General features: G+C 46.2%; 1 pseudogene; it reads left to right on the top strand.

Annotated features, from left to right (window-relative positions):
* Nucleotides 1-9,659: 9,659 nt before the first annotated feature.
* Nucleotides 9,660-11,147, top strand: LOC119866120 (annotated as a pseudogene).
* The last annotated feature ends 10,591 nt before the right edge of the window (nt 11,148-21,738 follow it).

Below are 21,738 nucleotides of genomic sequence, written 5' to 3' on the forward strand. Positions count from 1 at the left end.
TCCATCAACACGAGACTGGTGTGGTGGATGAATCTTCACTTCCAGGGCTTAAGCAAGAGACTGGCTCCAGGCTTCTGGAGAAAGAGCTCTGCTGGGCATCAATCACTTTGTCAGATTCCTGGGAACAGGAAGCACCAGCGCATACTCTGTGGTAGCCCACATTTGAGATCAGACCGTGTAGGCACACGGCTAAACAGGTCTTCAATTTCAATTAGACGCCCCATCCAGATAACTGGAGGAGAGGGAGGGAGGAGCAGGGGACCATTAGGTGGCTGTGCGGAGGGGGCAGTTGTTGAAACCACAGGGTCTCTGAAATCTCCCGCACTCTGCCCTCCGCCCTTCCATCCCTGCTTCCCCGGCTGCTCTGGCTTCCTCTCCCCTGCCACCAGAGGCTGAGGCCCTTCGCACCGCACAGTGGAGGAGAGGCCCGGGGAGGGAGAGCCCTGGAGCAAAGAGACCACTGGATGGATGGAAGGTCCAGGGCAGGAACACCCAGGGAAGGGCAACCTCTGCGCTAGCTGGCCCCATGCTGTGTGCTTTCAAAACAGCAAGAATTTCCAAGAATTACCAAAACACCCTGGTCTCTTTGGCTTGTACACCAGAGTGGATCACTGTGTCCAATTCTTCCCTCTTTCCCAGACTTCGGACCATACAGCAATGCCCATTGCTTTGTAATTTTGCAGGTCTCTGCTATCTTCCTGGGGCTTGGAGCTAAGCCTGGAACACAGCAGGTACACATTAAACCTTTGCGTGTTGAATGCAAGGCAGAGACACAAGCACCCCCATAAATGAGGAAATGGCATTCTTTATTTAGAATCACATGGCTAGTAAACAGAGACCAATCCAGGTCTGTCTGATTTCGAAGCCAATGATCATCCAAATACGCTGCATGACCTCTTATTTCAGTGTATATATGTTATCAGGATCCTGTTCCTCAAGCCAAGAGCCAGCAGAGTAAGTGTTTGGTGCATGCATGATCTGCTGGAGGGCAGAAAAAAAAACAAACAAAAAAACTAAGACCTCTAATTAGCTCATGTTTTACAATCTCCACATATTTCTGTATATGTTTTACAAAGTACAGTTTATTACTACAGTGGTGCATATAAAATACATAGCACATGCTGTAAGATGTCCCTTAATGATAAGATGCATGACCCAAAAAAAGTATAGTTATTCGCCAATAGTAGAACAGATTAACAGATTGTGACACATCCATATGATGGAATAGTATGAACAGGAATAAATGGCACCACAGAAAACATGGATACGATGTAGCTGAACCTCCAACGCAATGTAAAGTGAACAAGGCCAGACGCGAACTAACGCAGGCTCTGGGATTCCAGGTATGTAAAGTGCAAAAAACAGGCCAAATTAAAATTTTGATGTTAGAAGTCAAGATAATGGTTATCTCTGGATAGGAGGCTGGCTGGAGATTGGGAAGGCACTGCCGGCAGGGGGTGGGAGCATTTGAGGGGCTGGTAAAGTTTATTTCTTCATCTTGAGAGTAAATACATATGTCCACCTCCTGGTAGTTCACGAGCTATCCCTGTGAGCTGTGTGAGCTTTTCCCCTACCAATCTGGGTCCTCACCTGGGTCCCCCTTTGCTGGGGTACTGCAGTGACCCCTCAGCATGCTGCACACAGTCAGAGGCTACGACCCGAAACACTGTTCTTAGTCAAATGACCAATTTTAAGGGAGTTGCAAGTAGCACACCTCCAGGGCCCCTACACTGAGGACGTTGGCGGACTTTCTGAGATCTTCCAAGGATTTAGTAAGGATCCCTGAAGCTTCTGTCAGCACCTCTTGGAACATGGGATCTTGGAGACCCGACTTCCATGGAAGAAGTCTGGCCACCCTATGACTGCTGTGCTGTGAGGAAGCCCAGATGAGCCATGTGGGAGGGCCCACAGAAAAGAGGGACGCAACGGTCCCCACTGTCCCAGAGTTCCCAGCCTAGACATGTGGCGGGAAGAAACTGTCTTGGATTGTCCAGTTTCTTTGGAGAAGAAACAAAGAGCCAAACTGACAGCCAGAACCAAGGGCCCAGACATATGGCTCCAGGCAACCCAGCCCCATCATTCCCACTCTGTAAGGCCTCAGCCATTGTGGAGCTCTGGCGAGCCATCCTTACTCTTCCACGACTGTATATCCAGCCTACAAGATCATGGGAGTGGGGATCCCAGGGTGGCTCAGCGGTTTGGCGCCTGCCTTTGGGCCAGGGCGTGGTCCTGGATCCCGGGATCGAGTGCCGCGTCAGGCTACTGGCATGGAGCCTGCTTCTCCCAATGCCTGCTTCTCCCAATGCCTATGTCTCTGCCCCCACCCTCTCTCTATCATGAATATATAAATTTTAAAAAATCTTTAAAAAGATCATGGGAGTAAGAGAATGGTTGTTTCACTCAACCCAAGGTAGGGTTGGTATTTTATGCAGAAATATATAACTAGAACCATTTATTTATTTATTTTTAAAGATTTTATTTATTTATTCGTGAGGCACACAGAGAGGCAGAGACACAGGCAGAGGGAGAAGCAGGCTCCCTGAGGGAAGCCCGATGTGGGACTCCATCCCAGGACCTTGGGATCACACCCTGACCTGAAGGCTGACGCTCAACCACTGAGCCACCCAGGCATTCCTAGAACCATTTATTTAAAAGAAAAAAAAAAAAGCATGAGGACTTTGCTAGCCTAGGCCACGTGGGCAGCTAATTGGAAGGAGGGATAGCATTCTCATTAGCTAATCTGAACCTCTGGCTCATAAGGTTTAGAAAAAATGTTCACGATTATGAACAATAGCATAGCGCATTTGTGGTGCTGCTTACCAGCTGTGTGGCCTGGAGCATGTGGCTTCACTTTGCTGGGCTTCAACGAACTCATTAGTAAAATGGAAAAAATGGATGGTCTTGAAGGAGACCAAGCATCCGAAGCATTTAGCATGTTGCCTGGCACGGAGGAAATGCTCAACAAACATGAGTTATTGTCGGTACAGCCATCGTGATTCCAGCTTCCCCGTCGGATGAAAGGAAATCATGATGCCTGTTCTACCCACCTGTCAGAATTGAAAGGATCAGATAGGGTGCAGGGGGCTTCAGAGCACATAACCAGCACCACCCCGTGCTTCCGGCTCAGGATGCCAGACTCTCTCTGTCCATTCCCTGGCCCCAGAGGTGCTGTCTGAGAAGAGAGGTTCGGGCTGAGCTCTGGGCTTAAGAGAAGCAATGAGCGAATTAGGGAAGATCAGGAATTTCAGGCAGGATCCTGGGAGCTGGCACATTTTCCAAGCTGAACCCAAGAGTCTTGGCTGGTGGGAACCCATGCCCCAGCCTCCCCTGGCCCAGTCCCCGCAAGGACCTGTGCCCATGCCCTGATCCGGAGCTGGCATGCATGGCTCCAAGCTGGGGTGTCAATCGGAAACAAATCCCCACATGCCAGAGCCACAGAACTGGGCTGGAAGGCCTCCAGGCACAAGCTTCTCTGGCCAGATCACCGTTTCTTTAATGCTGAGCAAACCCTTCAAATATGGCTTGTGGTAAGACCCCCTGGTCTGGATCCTTCACTGTGGAGATGTGTGTGGCAGAAGAAAAACAAGAAAAGACTAGCCAAAGAAGTGGTTGTGGACCCCATACGCCGTACTTCTAGACTGTGGCCCGATCCTTCCTGCCGGTCTCCCCTCTGGGGGACACCAAGAGGTTAAATACTGCATGTGGTTGTTAGTTACTGTGTCTTATTTTTCTGGCTTCGAGAAGGTAGGTGTCTTAGTTTATCCTTGAGGCAGGAAGAAATGGGGTTTGAAATAGCTGTCCGTAGCTCATCATATGATTACAGGTCACAATCTAGCACTCTTACTCCTTGCCTTGGTAACTTCCAGCAGAGAAGGAAAACATAGTTCCAATTACCAAGGTGAGGGAATGATAATCATAATAATAATAATGAATGACTCCAGCTCTTGTGGAGCTAGTGACCAGCCCATGTGGCAGGTGCTTCATACCTAGTTGCCTCCCCCGTAAGCCTTCCTACAGCCTTGTGACATAGACACTATGATGCGTCCCATTTTATGGGTGAAGAAACTAAGTTTCAGAGAGGGGAAGTGAGTTGCCCACAGTCACACAGCGATTGTATCTGAATCCTCATCTCAGACCTCAAAGTTGCAAGGTAAATATTCTGGCAGCGTTGCATTTCTAGCTACACTCTGGGCCACGTACAATGAAAGAGAGTTTTTTTTCACTATAGAGTACAAGAGATTGATGAATAGATGGACGCCAAAGGGTTGGTGTTTGTAGCACATGCCAATGGTTTATGATGACAGTGGAGCAGAAAAGTCGAAACTAGGACCTACTCCAAATGTAGGTCATACAGTGACTGGTGGATTCTTTGCAAACATGGATGATTTATCTCTGCAGAGATAAAGTATGACTTTTTCAGCTCTTCCTGGGAGAAGACAGAGCCTGTTTTCCACCCCTTGAATGTGAGTTGGCCACAGAACTTGCTTTAACCAACAGAACGTGGCAGAAGCAATTCTATGCCTGTTCTGAGCCAAGGCCCCACGATGCCTTGAAGCTTCTTCTCTTCCTCTGAGAACCTCCCAGCCACTGTTGGGAACAAGCCCCCACTAGCTGGCTGGGCAGAGACTACCCAGGGCATAGAGAAGCCAGCGGGAGGCATTCTAGACTAGCCAGCCCTAACCACCCTGCAGCTAACACTGGATGCATGAGTGAGCCCAGAGAGGCCAGAAAGCCGCCTGGCTGAGCCTGCCACAATTTCCCACCTTGCAGAATCACAAGCTCTGCAAATGACTGTTTTAAACCTCAAGATAGGGGTGCCTGGACAGCTCAGTGGTTGAGCATCTGCCTTTGGCTCAGGCCATGAACCTGGGGTCCTGGGATCGAGTCCTGCATCAGGCTCCCTGCAGGGAGTGTGCTTCTCCCTCTGCCTATGTCTCTGCCTCGCTGACAGTGTCTCTCAGGAATAAATACATAAAATCTTTTAAAAAATAAAATAAACCTCTAAGTTAGCAGATTCAGGGACAACCCCTTTGAGTCATTATTAATGACATTGTAGAGACCCTTCTGTCCTGTGTTTTTTTGTGGTCAAAGGATGCCATGCTCTGTCATCACCATGGTGGGACTCAAATGGGTGGGAGCTTTTTGACTGTCATGAAAGACCCACTGTGTGCCAGCTACTATCCTAAGAAGGCCACAGGCACTAACCCATCTAATCATCTCACCACTTTTCTGTGGTTTGTACATATTAACAACCCCATTTTACAAATGAGAAAATGGGGAACAGAGAGGCTAAGTAACTGCCCGGGGCCACACAGTAAATAGATAGTAAAGCTGGGAGTCAAACCCAGGCCACCTGGCTCTAGAATTTGTGTTTTAAAAAGCCAAAACATGCCATGCTGCTCCAAGTAAGCCTGTTACTTGCTCCAACACGTTCCATGGCTCACCATGAACTTGGCAAAGGAGTTAATTTCTCTGAGACTCAATTTCCTTATGTGTACAATGGGAGTAATAATGATATCGCCCTTCTGGGGGGATTGGGAGATGAAATTAGATAATGCAAGCACCCAGCAGGGTTCCACAAATATCAGCTATAATGATTAATTGCTTTATATTTATGGAAGTGTTTAATTATAGAAGTATTTTATGGCAATAATAAATTGCTATTTATTTTACCAGTGGGTACACTGTAGCTACTAGTCATGCAGTTACTTGAAGTCGTCAAATTCTGTCACATAATGATTGTCCCAAAAGTGTCACTGTTCTCAGTTTTGACTCTGTCCTTCTCACTGGTTTCTTTTCAGATGTTCTGAAAATCCACTGAGTCCACAAAGTATGCTGACACCCTTCAACCGCTTAAGGAAGCAGAAAGGCAGAAACTAGCAGGACCTCAGCCTGAGTTCCTTTGGGTCTCCCTGAAGTCCCTGAGTTCTGAGGAGTCTTCCACTCCCCCAGAAACAGCCTGCCTTTGGAAGCCTTACTTGGCCAAGGATTGGCCTCCTGTGTTCTCAGATGTTGGGGACTAAAGGGCAAACAACCTCAAAAGTTTCCATTTCCAGTCTTTTGGCCATGAGGCTGATGGGGAACTCCTAGGATCCCCCCTCAGTTAAGCTTCATGATGACTGTTGACCAGCCCGATGGCCATCAGCAGCAGCCACACAAGGAGCCAGGACTTGGGCAGTGAGCATATTCCACTTGGGCACACATATTCCACTTGGGCTGGGGGACTCAGAGGGGTGGCCGAAAGTCAACCAAACTTACAGTTGGCCCTCTCAGGGTGATGCCCCCTCAGCAAGCTTGGTCAGCACAGATGGGCCTTCCAGACCTCTCTCTTCAATGAAGGGCTTGCTGTTCAGCTGTAGGGAAGGAGGTCAGCAGGTAGCCCCCAGCAGCCAAACCCTTTGAGTCTTTCTCAGCTGCAGAGAGCCACTTGGCCCAAGGTCATGTCCTTACAGGGGCTCACAAGGGAAGTTTAAATGCCCAGCCAGTTTGGCTCTGATGCAAGACAACTGTGAGGCCATATTCACTCCAGAATGCCTCATCAAGCCAAATATGCACTGAAGATAATCTTTCCTTCTGTCCAATGCTGCTTGAACCTCTTCTTCCATGGGTGTTGATCCTTCATAAACACCTTGCACCCCAAACTGCCTCAGCATCTGCTTCCAGAAAACCCAATCTGAGACACAGACACATACATTCTTCCAATATCCAACTTCCCCCACTTCCAATCATGCCAAGTCTTGCCAAACAAGGTATCAGCATTTCTTTTTACATCAGCATGCACCACCACCCCACCTGCTTACCTGGGAGCTTAATTCCATCTAACACACACAATGAAGACTGACTTTGCCATGAGTCCATCATCACTTCCTTGGATAATTTCGGCGAAGAATAGTAATGCTAGCAAGTCCCTAGGAACACTCCCCCTGCCCCTTGAACTCCCTGTATGATTTCATCCCCGCAGCATCCTCCAGCAAGATGAGATCATCCCCATCCTACAGAGGAAGAAACTGAGACTGGGAGGTAGAACAGATGAATTACCCTCAAGGATAATTCCAAGTCTAGTTTTCTGCCTCCAAAGACTAAACTGAGTAGCTTGTGTGCCCATGCACATTTCTTCCAGGAGACCTGCTTACTAGATGCTTCTTGGCATAGAATCTTGGAAGAGTGAGGTAGAGAAAGGCAGTGTAACTGGTGGCCAAGGGTTCGGTGCTGGTGCTAGATGGTCTACATTCAAGTCCCATCTTCACTACATACAAACTTTGATTTTGGCCCGTTATATAACCTCTCTGAGCCACCATCCTCTCGTCTACGGAACAGGGATGATGGTAGTTCCTACCTCAAAGAATAGTTGTGAAGATTAGGAACTTGGTACATGTATAGTGCTCAACACATAAGAAGTCCTCAGTGAATGTTGGGTACGATGATTACAGAATAATTCTTGGAGACCATTAACGCCTGCATATTCTCTGTTTACGCATCTGTAAAGAGGGACTCCCTTACAGGATTCTTATAGAAGTTAGATTTCAAAATGGTATGTGCAGGGGCACCTGATGGCTCAGTCGGTTGAGCCTTTGTCTCAGGTCATGATCCTGGGGTCCTGGGATGGAGCCCTGCATTGGGCTCCTTGCTTAGCAGCAGAATCTGCTTCTCCCCCTCCCTCTGCTCCTCTTCCCCACTTGTGCTCTCTCTAATGCTCTCTCCCTCTCTTTCTTCCTCAAATAAATAAATCTTAAAAAAAAAAAAAGAAATAGTATGTGCAAAGGGTCTTGGGTAATATGGTTGCTCAGTGAAGAGAAGTAAGTATAGCAATGGGAATGTTTGGTTCTCCGTAATCCTAGAAGGTACCAAGACTGAGCCTTGGCTTTCGTTCTTGATTTCCAGTGCACAAACAGAATTATTCCCTTAGCAGTGATTTGGCTTTACAAATGAACAAAAATGTTTATTTCATTTTTGGCCAGAACATTTATATCTACCACAAAAATGGTGCTCCTCCAGTGGTGAGTCTGGCCCTTAGATCTGACAAGATCTGGCAAGAGGGAACCCGGACCTAGCCTCCATACTTTGAACTACCTTCCTTAAAATCTTCTAAGTCCTGTCTGATGCCTAGGACCAGACAAGCCTGGCTCTGCTGTCTGAGCAGAGTGCTCTAGTCTGGATGGGACCCACATGGGTCCTAGTCCCTGTTACTCCGCTTTGTGGCTCTCTCTGACCCTCTGACCCACACATGAGACCAACCAGATACCTTGAGGAGCTCCAGGACTTGTACCTGTGGGGTTGTCACAGGGCCCCATGGCCAGCCCTAGTTCCAGGAGGGCAGCTGGGGCTAGAGACCACTCCCATTGGATTTCTTTCATGGACTCAGGCCACCAAAATGGTCCAGACATGCTGATTTCAGGTAACTCAAATTGTTTATATAGACAGGACTCTGCAAAAAAATATTTGTCCATGGCCTCATATATTCCGGGTGCAGCCCTGTCTGTGGTGGTCCGAATTGGTGATTGTCAGTTGTATGTTCCTTTTTGTACAAAGATACTCATCTTTAATAATATTAATGGGAAGGAAAAATAAGTTTTAAGGAATGCTGATTGATAGAGAAATAATTTCAAAACATGAACTAGACACAGCACAAATAGAATGAAGGAAATAGATTTGCCAAGTGAGACATGTGGGGACCTCTTATCTAGTACAGCCCTTTACTGTACAGATGGGGAAACTGAGCCCTGAAATGTATCCCTTTAATTGCCCAGAGTCACCCATGGTTATCTGACCACATTCTATGCTTGTAGGAAGCTTGAGACTTGCTGACAAGCATGAGTAATTGATTGATAATAAAAGCAGTCACCCATGGCCTGAGACTGAGTTTACAACCTTGATGCTAATGGACCCCAGAGAGGCAGAGGGTGCTGGTAACCACTTTCCCCCTCATGTCTCAGGACTAATAGCTTTATGGAGGTCATAAACTACTGAGTATTCCAATGATGAGAGTGACCTCCTTTGGCCAAATGACCCACCGTACCTTGATTGACATGCAGGCCCGACATTCCTTAGAGCAGCAAGAACCAGCTTTTCTCTGGACCCATGGCCTGAACCACAAGACCCCAGCCCTGCTGGAAATTTTCCAGATGTCTTGGCTTGAGTTATAAGCCTCTGCTTGCCCATCCTGATTCAAAGCAAGAATCATTCAGACCAGCAGCTTCTACAGCAAGTACACGGCTTCATCCAAACTCATCTCTACACAGAGAGAGATCCCATCCCATTTCTACACAGAATGGCTTGGAAGACATAGGGAACACCATTAGCCTTTTCTAGTTCTGGGGCTATGATTCGTTCACTCAGTCATTCACGCAGCCCATTTCAGTAGATGGATTGGCCAGCCTCCAGCATGATCCCCCATTATCCCTGCAGTCTGGAATTAATACCCTTGTGGAAGACCCTCCCACCCTGAATGAGACTGACCTAGGTAAGAAGGAAAATATTGTGGAGATAACAGAGTGTATACTCTTGAAGCTAGATCATAGAAGATCCTACAGCTTTCATCTTGCCTCCTCTTTTGGACCATTTCTCCGGGGGAGGCCAGCCATCATGTTGTGAGAACACCTGAGTGGACCCCATAGAAGATCCGCATCACAAGTAACTGAGGCCTCCTGCCAACAGCAAGCATGACTTGCTGGCTATGTGAGGGAAACAGTTTGAAAATGGAGCCTTCAGCCCCAGCCAAACCTTCAGATAAGCCCACAGCCCTGGATAATGTTTTGACTGCAATCTCGTGAGAGGTATTGAGCCAGACCCACCCAGTCAAGCCACTCCCAGATTTCTGACCCACAGAAACTGAGATGATAAGTGCTTATTGCTTTAACATGCTAAGTTTGAGGATACTTAGTTACACAACAATTAGATACTAACACAACAAATGCCTATTGGGTGCCAGGCCCTGAAATAGGCACTAGCATGCAAAAATGGACAGAGCAAATGTAGCCTCTGCCCTCCCTGAGTCTATAGTCCAGAAGCAGATTTTATGAGGAGGATGCAGTTAGCCTGGCAGGATCAAGACTAGATAGAAATTGGAATCTGATAACAATGCAGTCAAAATATTATATTCTTTAGCAAGGAAAATTAAAGCAACAACTCTCATTTTATTGTTCTGCATTGTTTGATTGCTTTGTCATAAGCACACATTGCTTTTAAAGTAATTTCTATCAAGGCGTCTTCCCATAAATACATCTTGTGGGAATTTAATTGGTACACATTTTTTTGAAAGTTTTCTTGGCAACATTCACCAAAAAAAAAATCGTAAAAATGTGCATACCCTTTGACTCAGCAACTCCACTTAAATTAATTGATTATGCAGAAACATGTAGAGCCCTCTTGGCTCCCTGAGAAGCACCATGGTGGCTGGCAAGAACCAGCACCTTCACGAGAGGCAGCAGAAAGGGGGTTAGGAAGAATGTGGTTGATCCATTTTCTAAGAAAGATTGGTACCAACTAGCTAGGCTCAATATAAGAAATATTGGAAAAACACTAGTCACAAGAATTCAAGGGACCAATATCACTTCTGATGACTTCAAGGGTAGTGTTTTTGAAGTGAGCTTTGCTGGTCTACAGAACGGTGAAGTTGCATTTTGAAAATTCAAGCTAATTCCTGAGGCTGGTCAGGTCAAAAACCAACTGACTAATTTCTATGGCATGGATCTTACTCGTGACAAAATGTGCTCCATGGTCAAAAAATGGCTGATTGTGACCAAAGCTCACATTGATATCAAGAGTAGTACTGACGGTTATTTCCTTCATCTATTTTGTGTTGGTTTTACTACAAAATGCAATGATCAGATTTGGAAACCCTCTTATGCTCAGCACCAACAGGTCCTCTGAATTCGGAAGAAGACAATGGAAATCATGACTCAAGAGGTGCAGACAAATGACTTGAAAGAAGTGGTCAGTAAACTGGTTCCAGATGGCATTGGAAAAGACATAGAAAAGGCTTGCCAGTCTATTTATCCACTCCATGATGTCTCTGTTAGAACAGTAAAAATGCCAAGGGAAAGCTCGTGGAGCTGCACAGTGAAGGGAGTAGTTCTGGAAAAGCTACTGGGGATGAGACCAGTGCTGATGTTGAACGAGCTGATGGAGATGAGCCAGCTGCCCAATAACCTATTGAAAATTCAGATATTTCATGGTGACAAATAACAAATCCTATTTGTGATTAAAAAAAAAATACGCAGAAGTGTATAAAAAGAGAGAAATAGAAGGAGGCCCACTCCACTGCTATTCGGGAGTGCAAAAAATTAGAAATGGCCTAAATATCAGCAATAGTAAGTTGGTCAAATGCCTGTTTAATCACGGGCCAAATAACCATTGGAATCTTATGTAACAATCAAAAATGATGATGTAGCTCTCCATGTATTTTCCAGGAAATACGTCGTGACATAATGCTAAGTAAGACGGGCCATACAACGGTATATATTGTATAACTCCATTTTAATAAAAAACATATATTTATGCATAAAATGATTGGAAGGCTCAACCACAACATATTAATGATGTTATGTCTAGGTAGAGGGATTATCCGTATATATATTTTTTGTTTCTCTTGGCTAGTCTGTGCTCTTTCATTTTGATTTTAAAAACATGGATTACTTCAGGAATACATAGAGTTCCAAATATATTTTCGTCAAGGTCTTTTGAATACTGATTAATTACGCTCACCTTCACAATTCTTAGGCTATTCGTCTTTCGTTAGCTTACCAGGACAGACTAGTCCCCAAACACTGATTGGCCTCTCTTCTCTCCCCTTGACTGACCCCTGGGGATTGGAGATGCCCCTGGGTCCCAGAATCAAATAGAAAATACAGATCAAGTGTTCTCAAGTACGCTCGAGCTGCCCACAAACGGCCCCCACCCCTCTACCACACCCCCACTCTCTGCAGAGAAGATCCATCCCCCCAGAGAGCCCTTGGCCCGTTCACCATCTCTGGCAAGCAACTCCCATCTCTGGTTCTAAGAACAGAGTGAACCAAGGACGCTGATTTACTGCCCACCAAGGGCCTGTGCAGAGAGCAAGCCGATGGTGTTCCCCATTTGGGGTAGCTCTTGAAGGATTTGTGGCTTCAGCAGAGGAGCTTTTAAAAGAGCATAAAGCGAGTTAAGTGATCAGGAATTTTATCCTATTGAAATGAAAGTAGGTGGGGAGGAGGCTGTACCTTTAAACTTGGCCAAGCTCCACCTCACAGTAACAGAGGTGTGACAGGCAGATGGCTGTTCTATCACTTACCTCAATCAAGCAAGAGATGTAGATGTCTATCTCTTAAGTTCACCAACAGGGCCCTGGCTCTGCCTAAGATGTCTCCCTGTTCCCAGACTGGTCTGACCCAAACCAACATCTCAGCGGCTAGTCCTCCCCCCACCACACACCCCCTCTAAATGGATCCATTCACCTATTTGCCAATAAGAGATCTGCATTAACACACTGCATGTTTGGACTTTATTCTAAAGACCAAGCGGACTTCATTTATTCCTTCTAGAGTGTTGAGTGCCTCCCACATGATGCGGATGTGGCTTGTCCTGGACCAAGCACTGGACATGGGGCCATGAACAAGACCACCTGGTCCTGTAGTTGTGGAGTTTACCTATGAGGTGGAACAGAGATGCTAAACAAGTAAGTAAACAGGGAAGACAATTTCTGATGATGATAAATGGGAAGAAATAGACTCATAAGTTGGCGAATAACTGAGACTTTGATCCAAAGCTGGGGAGAGCTTTCCAAAGAGTGACATTTGAGCCAAGCCTAAATCAAGCTAGAAGTTCATAGACCATTTCCAACCTGTTTTTCAATCATTCAGCTCAGTGGCAAACTGCTGCTGGTCCCATTCCACCTCACCTGCTCAGAGTATGTGAGGTCTTCTGGACCACCACACATCATGGGGATGCTCAGGGCCCCATCCTCCATCTCCATCACCCTCCATCTCACAAGTGTCTGAGACAATGGAAGGGGGAGTTGTTCAGAGGGGAAAGTTGTACTACGACCCAGCAAAGTCTCAGGGCCCTGCAGATTGGATGTTCAACATGTGGCATGTTGGCTGCAGATAGGAGAACTCACACTTACTCATAATCAAAACCAAACATATTACCTATGACCTGAGTTCCCTCATTAAAGGTTGTAGGATTTTGAATTTCAAAAGTCAAGATAAAACTCCACATTCTTTCATTTTCTGCAATCTCAGCTTTTCTATGAAGAAATCAATACCAAGGACCTTGCTCAAATGATGGTAGGGAGTGGCCAAACTGGGGAGCAGGGCTACCCTGAAGCCTGACAGTAAACACCAAAATACAAAAAAAAAAAAAAAATTTTCACTTAGTGTTTTAAAAATATTACCCCATCACAAATATAGAGCATCTACCAGGCACAGAGTTGGGGACCAGAAACACAAAAGGCATGTGGACAGGCCCACACTGGGGCTGGGGCAAAGGACAGAATGGGAAGCAGAATGACCTCCAATGACAGTTCCAGTCAACAGAGGGGCTCTCCAGAGCAGAGATTGCTGAATCACAATAGCCAGGCCCTGTTACCTCATCTGAAGCCAGGGCGGATCTTAAAGGTGGCACTGCTGGGGGCCATGCTCTAGGGCACTGCTCACCTCTTGGGCCAAGGGAAATCTGAAAGGCGCACCTCTGTGACTCTCGCATACCCTAAGGAGGGCAGGTAATCATATTAGAGTCAAGCCACCTGACTCTTAAGGTGAATATAGCATCGTCGAGCAGGAACTCTAAGTAGAGACCAGAAGGCACTATTAGGGTCAGGGAAGTGTACAGCATGGTGGTCAAGTGCATAGAATAGGCGCCTGGGCTCCCTGAGTCTTTTTTTTTTTTTTTAGATTATTTATTTATTTATTCATGAGAGACGTAGAGTGAGAGAGGCAGAGACACAGGCAGAGGGAGAAGCAGGCTCCCTGCAGGGAGCTGGATGCGGGACTCGATCCCAGAACTTTGGGATCATGACCTGAGATGAAGGCAGATGCTCAACCATTGAGCCATCCAGGTGCCCCGGGTGCCTCAGTTCTGATCCCACCTCTGCGACCCTCTAGCTGTGTAGTGTGAATGGGTCACTTCAGCTTCCCCTCTAGCGGATCAAGGATAAGAACCACAACCAACCCTATAGCTTTATTGGAAGGATTACGGAAAAGTTAATGTTCTAGAAAGCACTTAGAAAATGCCTGGCCAGCAAACACTATTAGTTAAGTGTTAGTGAGTGTCTCAGTAAAAAATGAGGAGAAAGAGCCCTCCAGGCAGAAAGCACAGCCTGGGTAATAGCCCAAAGGACAGGATCAGAATAGCACAGAATGTAACCCACATCAGTGGGCTAGAGCCAGCCAAACGGCTGGTTAATCGCATTCAACTCAAGCACTGTTTAATTTATTTTTCAGGCACGGATTTTAAGGGAAATAACATTCTCTGGCCTTGCCAAACAGCCCACCAAGATGGACTGTGTGATTTTTTTCTCTAAAATCCATCCGGATCTTACCCAGATGGACTCAAAGCCGAAAAACAACGAAAACCACCCTTCCCCACAGCCCGCTCTCGTTAAAGCTGCAATTTCTTCCAAAACGACAGATGTTGACACACACGCTTGATGCCACCCATCAGAAAGCTTGGGTGCACCCCTGCAATGCCCCCTCCCCGTCCAGGACCCTGGTCCTCTCGCTGGCCCCACCAAGGCCGGGCTGTCTGTGAACCCCGCCAGCTCCTTCCTGCCCCTCGCAAGCCCCTAGGAAATGAGTTGCTCTGTTTTCACTCCTTATCAAAGATGGAAATATTTCCCCTGCGTCTTTGTGTTTTTTTGCCTATATGAGCTGGAGCATGCTTAACTCTTATAGTTCCAAAGCACTGCCAGCCTTCTGACCCCCAGATCAAAATCATGGGGTGCAGCATCATCAGGTCACAAGAAGGGAAGGGTGGGGAGAGTAGAGGGAGGGGCAAATCAAGAGGATGCTTGGAGTGACAACAATTCATGCTGAGAAGAATTCAGCTGCTTCCTTCCATGACTTTCAAAAGAGCTCTTTGAGGGGAGCTAGGGTGGCTCAGTCAGTTATGCAGCTGCCTCAGGTCATGGTCTCAGTGTTCTGGGACAAGCCCCAAGTCAGGCTCTCTGGTCAGTGGGGAGTCTGCTTCTCCCTCTCCCTCTCCCCACTTGGGCTCTCTCTCTTTCTCTCTCTCAAATGTATAAATAAAATATTTTTGGTGTGTCTGGGAGGCTCAGCGGTTGAGCATCTGCCTTCGGCTCAGGGCGCGTGATCCCAGGGTCCCGGATGAGTCCTGCTTTGAGCTCCCCGCAGGGAGCCTGCTTCTCCCTCTGCCTGTGTCTCTGCCTCTCTCTCTCTCTCTCTCTCTCTCTCTGTGTGTGTGTGTGTGTGTGTCTTTCATGAATAAATAAATAAAATCTTTTTTAAAAAATAAAGAAAGAAAGAAGAAACAGTTCTCAAGGAACTTCATACAGGAAACAGGAGCTCAGAGTGTGACAAGGTCAGTGGTCATTTCAGTTATGAATAGGCCCATTGCTCATCACAGTAAGGTAGCAGACTGCTCTGTGTTTATTCCGTCTCCCTCACAGGATTATGAGCTGCTTGAGGACAGGGTGTGAGCCCAGTGCGTCTTCAATTGTTTGTCCAAAATCTATGTGTTGTTCGTCTACTTCTCTGCATTTCTATCACCTGAACCACTCTCTTCTCTTGCCTGGTTGACTACAGTAGGCTTCTACATGATTTCTCAACCCCCCTTCTCAACCCTCTATAATCCAGAATGATCTTAAATGTACAAATGACCTTCTTTCACTCCTTTGTTTGAATTTCCTGTGGCTTTCCTTGGTATTAAGAATGAAATCTCAGGGAGCCTGAGTGGCTCAGTTTGTTAAGCTTGTGACTCTTGGTTTTGGCTCAGGTCATGATCTCAGGGTTGTGAGATCGAGCCCTGCATCAGGCTCCATGCTCAGCATGGAGCCTGCTTAAGATTCTCTCTCTCCCTCTGTCCCTCCCAACCTTGCCTCACATGTATGTGCACTCTCTCTCTCAAGGGAAAAAAATTTAAAATCTAAACTAAAATCTATACTCTGGCCACCAGGACCCTGTGGGCCAGCCCTGCCCACTCTCCAATGTCATCTCCTACCCTCTTGGCCTTACTCCTTTTGCTCCAATCCACGGTGCTTCTTGCAATTGTTCAAAATCTTGCCTCATGGCCTTTGCACTTGCTGTTGCCTCTGCCTAGGATGTGCACTCCCAGATCTACCCATGAATGGTTCCTCTCATCACTCATGTCTAAATTCAACTGTCAGCTCCTCAGAGAATCCTCCTGTGATGATCATTTCTGGACTAAAATCTCCCCTTTATTTTGTATCATACTACTCTATGCATAATGTGCTTATCATCAGCCCCTTTCCCAAACCAACACGTAAGTTCCTTAAGGACAGAGACCTTCTCTGTTGTGGTTACCACTGAATCCCCAGAGCCTCGTCCAGTGCCCGGCACATAGTAGGTCCACAAACTGTTTGTTGAATGAAATCACAGATGAAGGATTGAGAACTCCTTGAAAATAGATCCCATATATTCTCCTTTGGATCGAAAGAGCCCAAAACAGTGCCTCATATCCAGTAGGTGCCAAATTAGAGCACATCCCTCCCCTTTAAGGGCACAACATGAAAATGACACAAATCACTTCTGCTCATACCTCCTTCAGCCAGCACTTTGTCACATTTGGCCACATTTAAGTGCAAAGGAATCTGGGAAATATATTGTTATGCCGAGTTGCCATATGTCCAGGGAAAGATTCCATGACTATCATGAAATGGAGGAATCAAATAACTAAGACTCTCTGCTACCAGTAGCAAGGATTTTCAAAATAATACAAATAATAATCATAACAATCACCATTGTTTAGTCTTGTGCTGGACACAGTCCTTTTTATCCTTGCAACGAGCCCCTGTGGTGGATGCCATTGTTGTCCTCGGTCTGCAGGAAAGTGAACTGAGGCTCCAAAAAGCATGGGCGACTCACCCATAATTGCACAGTTGGAAAGTGGGAAAAGCTGAATTGGACCGATTTGGCGAAGAAGCTGTCCGTAACCCAGAGAGATGGAATGTTATCACCCTCTAAGCACTGGGGAGCCACTGAAGATTTAGAACAAGGGAAAAAACTTCTAATAACTGTCCCTGAGCTGAGGGTGGTGTGTGCATTATCTCATTTCAACCTCAGTGCTATTAATCTCCCAGTTTGACTGCGTCTGTTTTGTTTTCTGCTATATTTCCAGGGCCCAGAATGGTGAGCACACACACAGATGCTCCGTAGACATTTGTTGACTGTCGAAAAATTGCATTGGCAATTAAGTTACTTCATGTGCCACGACGATGTCATTATGGTCTGTCTCCCTCACTAGACTGTAGATTCCGTTTAGGGATTCCATCGAGGGCAGGGCATGAGTCATACCCAGGCTGCAAAGCACTTCCTCCCATTCTGGGTCAGCGCCTGGAACACAGTAAGTGCTCACTAAATGCCTATTGAATGAAAGAGTGATCATCCTTGTCAAGGAGAAGTGAGGTCAAGAGAAACATCTTTAAAATACTGTCAAGGACGAATCCTTTTCTCAAATTGGAAACAAAGTCAAAATGAAGAATTCAGGTGCCAATGATCCACAGAGCCTCTTCCTGCTGGGCTCCAAACTCACTCTGGATCCTGTTCAGAACCGATGGAACACCACTGGCTGGGGAAGCTGCATAGAGCGTGAGGTGTCTTGGGTACCAAACAATGTCATGTGGATTCTGATGAGCTGGGTGCAAATGAATCTGAAGTGCACTAATTAAAACCCTATGGAACACGATCTGGCTTTGGAATGGAGGAGTTAGTTTGTGTCCTTGAAACAAACCACTTCTTAAACTACCTTAAGGCATGTTCTCGAGATCACCCCGTGCTGAGGCTGCTCTGACAGCACGCACCTCTTGATGAGTCTTGGGCTTGGGGTTGGCCACTTGAACTAAGCCGTGGGGCTACTCCTTTGCATCTTTAAAAGACTCTAACAGCCGATGTCCCAGTACAGCAGCAATGAAACAGTGAAGTCTAGACCACCAAAGCTTTGGGAACAAATCACTCCTCGACAGAGACAAGCCAAACCACTGAGCCAGGAAGGCCAAACTCTGCACTTGGCAAAATAAAGTTGGTTTAAAAAAAAAGATTTTACTTATTTATTTATGAGAGACACAGAGAGAGGCAGAGACATAGGCAGAGGGAGAAGCAGGCTCCATGCAGGGAGCCCAATATGGGACTCAATCCCAGGACCCAGGGATCACGATCTGAGCCCAAGACAGACACTCAATCACTGAGCCACCCAGGCATCCTGGCAAAATCAAGTTTTAAAGTGGATGTCATGGGATCCCTGGGTGGCGCAGCAGTTTGGCGCCTGCCTTTGGCCTAGGGCGCGATCCTGGAGACCCAGGATCGATTCCCACGTCGGGCTCCCGGTGCATGGAGCCTGCTTCTCTCTGCCTGTGTCTCTGCCTCTCTTTCTCTCTCTGTGACTATCATAAATAAATAAAAATTAAAAAAATAAAGTGGATGTCATGACTTAGTCAGGCTGGGACTTGATGACTTCTGGAGGAGAACCCTGGAAATCAGTAGAGTGGCCATCATCAACAATGGTCAGCCACGCACATTTCCACCCTGCATTGTTCCAGATAGAAGAAATCATCATTTGCAATAAATACCTCCCAGAAACTCTATGTTCCTGCCTGTGCATCCCTCTCTGCTTTTCCTGCAAATAAATGTAAAATAAAGACTAACTGGAGAATCTTTGTTGTACACATACAATTCCTTTTGCACCTGCTGTTTCCCCCTACTTGCTTTCTTGCCTTTCTTTCCTTGAATCCAAGAGGGTCTTTCTAGCCCTGAATTCTTAGCAGCCACTGTTCCCTCTGCTACCAATGGTTTTCCCTCCAATTTTGCACAAAACCTGAGGTTTCTTCAGGTCTCCACCCAAAGGTCCCTTTGCCCCTGGAGGACTTCCCTCTACCCTTTCCCTTCCTGGCTCTCATGTTTTCCATAACATTCACCACTATGGGTAATAATAGATTTCTCTTTTTGACTTGTTTAATACTTCACTCTCCTACTTATCTGTAAGCTCCTTGGGGAGGCGGCATGTGTGTTTTATTCATCAGTGTAGACCCCTCTACCTCAACCACTCACTTTCCACTTAGAAGTCCAGACTCTGCCAGAGAGAGGCTGGACTCTGGAGCCTTCGGAGGAAGACACAGAGACCCAGCCAATGCTGATGGAGCCAAGAGCCATCCATCACTCTCCTACCTGCGACAGCTGGATGGATTAATAATCCTAGTTGGGCTGAAACTAACTGGTAGACCTGTCTGGCTCAAACACTCCCTCTGCTTATGCAGGAATTCCTGTGGAGGCATGGGCTAGAGTTGTCCACCTCATCCTTCAAGCCCTGCTCAGACCCCATGTCCTGCATAACACCTTTCTTTCTCTCCCCAGGATGAAGTATGTGCTCCCACCTCGGATTTCCCAGGGTAAATCCTGTCTATGCCCTACATTGGCCATGAATCATGCATGGGTTTGAGTGACCCTACCAATCTTGTCTTGAATTCTTCCTTAATTCTCTTTTTGCTTAACTTTGAATATCCATTCATTCTTTTACCTTCTAATAGTCACTCATTGTCTAGTTGAGGGATCTGATCAAAAATATATCTGATCCCATTCCTCTTCTACTCAAAACCTCTGGGGGCTTCCAACTAACTCAGAGTAAAATCCAGAGTCCTAATCACAATCCTCAGCCTCCATGAGAGCTACTTCATACTGGCATCTCCTCCGTGGCTCCCACCATCTTCACAATCCTTCCCTCCACTCCAGAAATACTAGCCTTTACTACTCCTCCAGCATGTAAACCATGCTCCTGCCCCAGGGCCTTTGTACTTTCTGTTTGCTCTGCCTGGTATGATCTGCTCCAGATAACTTGGTGGTTCATTCACTTCATTCATTCAGATCTTTGCTCAAATTTGCCTTCTTAAGAAACTGCCCTTGACCCTACCTTGTCACTCTCGATTTTTCTTGCTCTTCTTTTCTTTCTGTTTTCCATAACTACTGATTTCTTATGGACTTAACTTGTTTCTTTACTGTGGAGGAAGGAAAGAACAGTTACTTGAGGTAAGTCAGCCATCTAACACAGACATTAGTCAAAGGAAAATGAAGGTGCTGCTAGCTAAAGAAGAAGGTAGACACTCAAATCAACATAGTCCACTAATAGCACCTGCTATGTTCAAAGTGCTCTGGGTTTGTGTTTTCATATAAGACACTCTTATTATTAAATTAATTAAGTAAGGGAACTGTTATGGACTGCGTATGCCTTTCCCCTCCCCCACAAATGGCACTGCTCTCTAACCCAACCTCCTTTCCCAGATCTTTGCAGCTTTGCCTGGACTATCGAAGTGCCTTGTGCTTTCTGGGAAATCAGTGGCCTTGGGACCCAAGATAAAGCCATGAGAGCCTCTCCCTCCCAAAACCTGAACCATGAATGTAGGCCAACATCAGAGATATTGTAGGTTTGGTTCCAGGCCACAACAATAAAGCAAATCACAATAAAGTGAGTCAAGTGAATTTTTTGGTTTCCCAATGCGTATAAAAGTCATGTTTATACTGTATCTATTAAGTGTGTGATAGCATTTTGCCTGAAAAACAAAAGACACAACTTTAATTAAAAAATACTTTCTTGTTAAAAAATGCTAACCTTCATCTGAGTCTTCAGTGAGTCATAATCACCGATCACTGATCACCACGCCAAATATGATGATAATGAAAAAGTTTGAAATATTGCAAGAATTGTCCAAATGTGACACAGAGATTCAAAGCTACCAAATGCTGTCGGAAACATGGCGCCACTAGACTCGCTTGATGCAGGGTCGCCACAAACCTTCAATTTGTAACAAACGCGTGATCTGCAAAGCTCCATAAAGCAAGCACAATTAAACGAGGTCATGCTGTATGTGCAGGAGACACATACGGAAAGCAGTTGGAATCAATTCATCTCAAAGGCTATACCCTCAGGATACCTCCTTATTAGTTCTTGCTCTCTAGATATTGGAAGCTTCCTGCTTTCTGTTTGTTCTCCATATGTTGTTCAGTTTTTCTTTCAAATCACTGGAATAACCTGTGTCCTTGCAATAAATTGTTTAGGTTAGCCCGAGTCACTGAATGATGGAGCGCTCCTTATGTACTTACTCATTTGCTATCATTCAAGCTGCTGCTACAGATCCTAAATATTTCCTGGTCAGTTTCTACTCTGGAAGATGAAGCCACCCAGCCAGGGAGTCTGATGAGAGAAGGGATTTAATATAGGTCAGTAGTTATAGAGGTGTTGGAAGAGCAGTAAGGTCAAATAGGCCTGGAAGACAACTCTGAGATCAGCAAGAGTGGGAAGCCACTTCAGCTCCAGGAGACAATGAGGGAGGAGATGGTGTCACCAGAGCCCAGTAGCTGGGGCTGCCCTGGCAGGGAGTTAGGACCTTGAAGGGACTGAGAAAGCTAGAGCTATGTAGGAAATACAGTCACTGCCCAGGGAGGCCCCTCGAGTCAGAGAGAGCAGAGTGGAGCGTGGGAGAATGAGCTTAGCCTATCTGACCATCCCATCCTCCAATACACTAGTGTCCCTCCCACAAGAGGCTCCCCCATTGGCTGAACATAGCCAGAGGCGGGGGACACT

This window comes from Canis lupus, chromosome 26 (genome assembly GCF_011100685.1).
Source record: "Canis lupus familiaris isolate Mischka breed German Shepherd chromosome 26, alternate assembly UU_Cfam_GSD_1.0, whole genome shotgun sequence".
In the NCBI taxonomy this organism is placed as follows: Eukaryota; Metazoa; Chordata; class Mammalia; order Carnivora; family Canidae; genus Canis; species Canis lupus.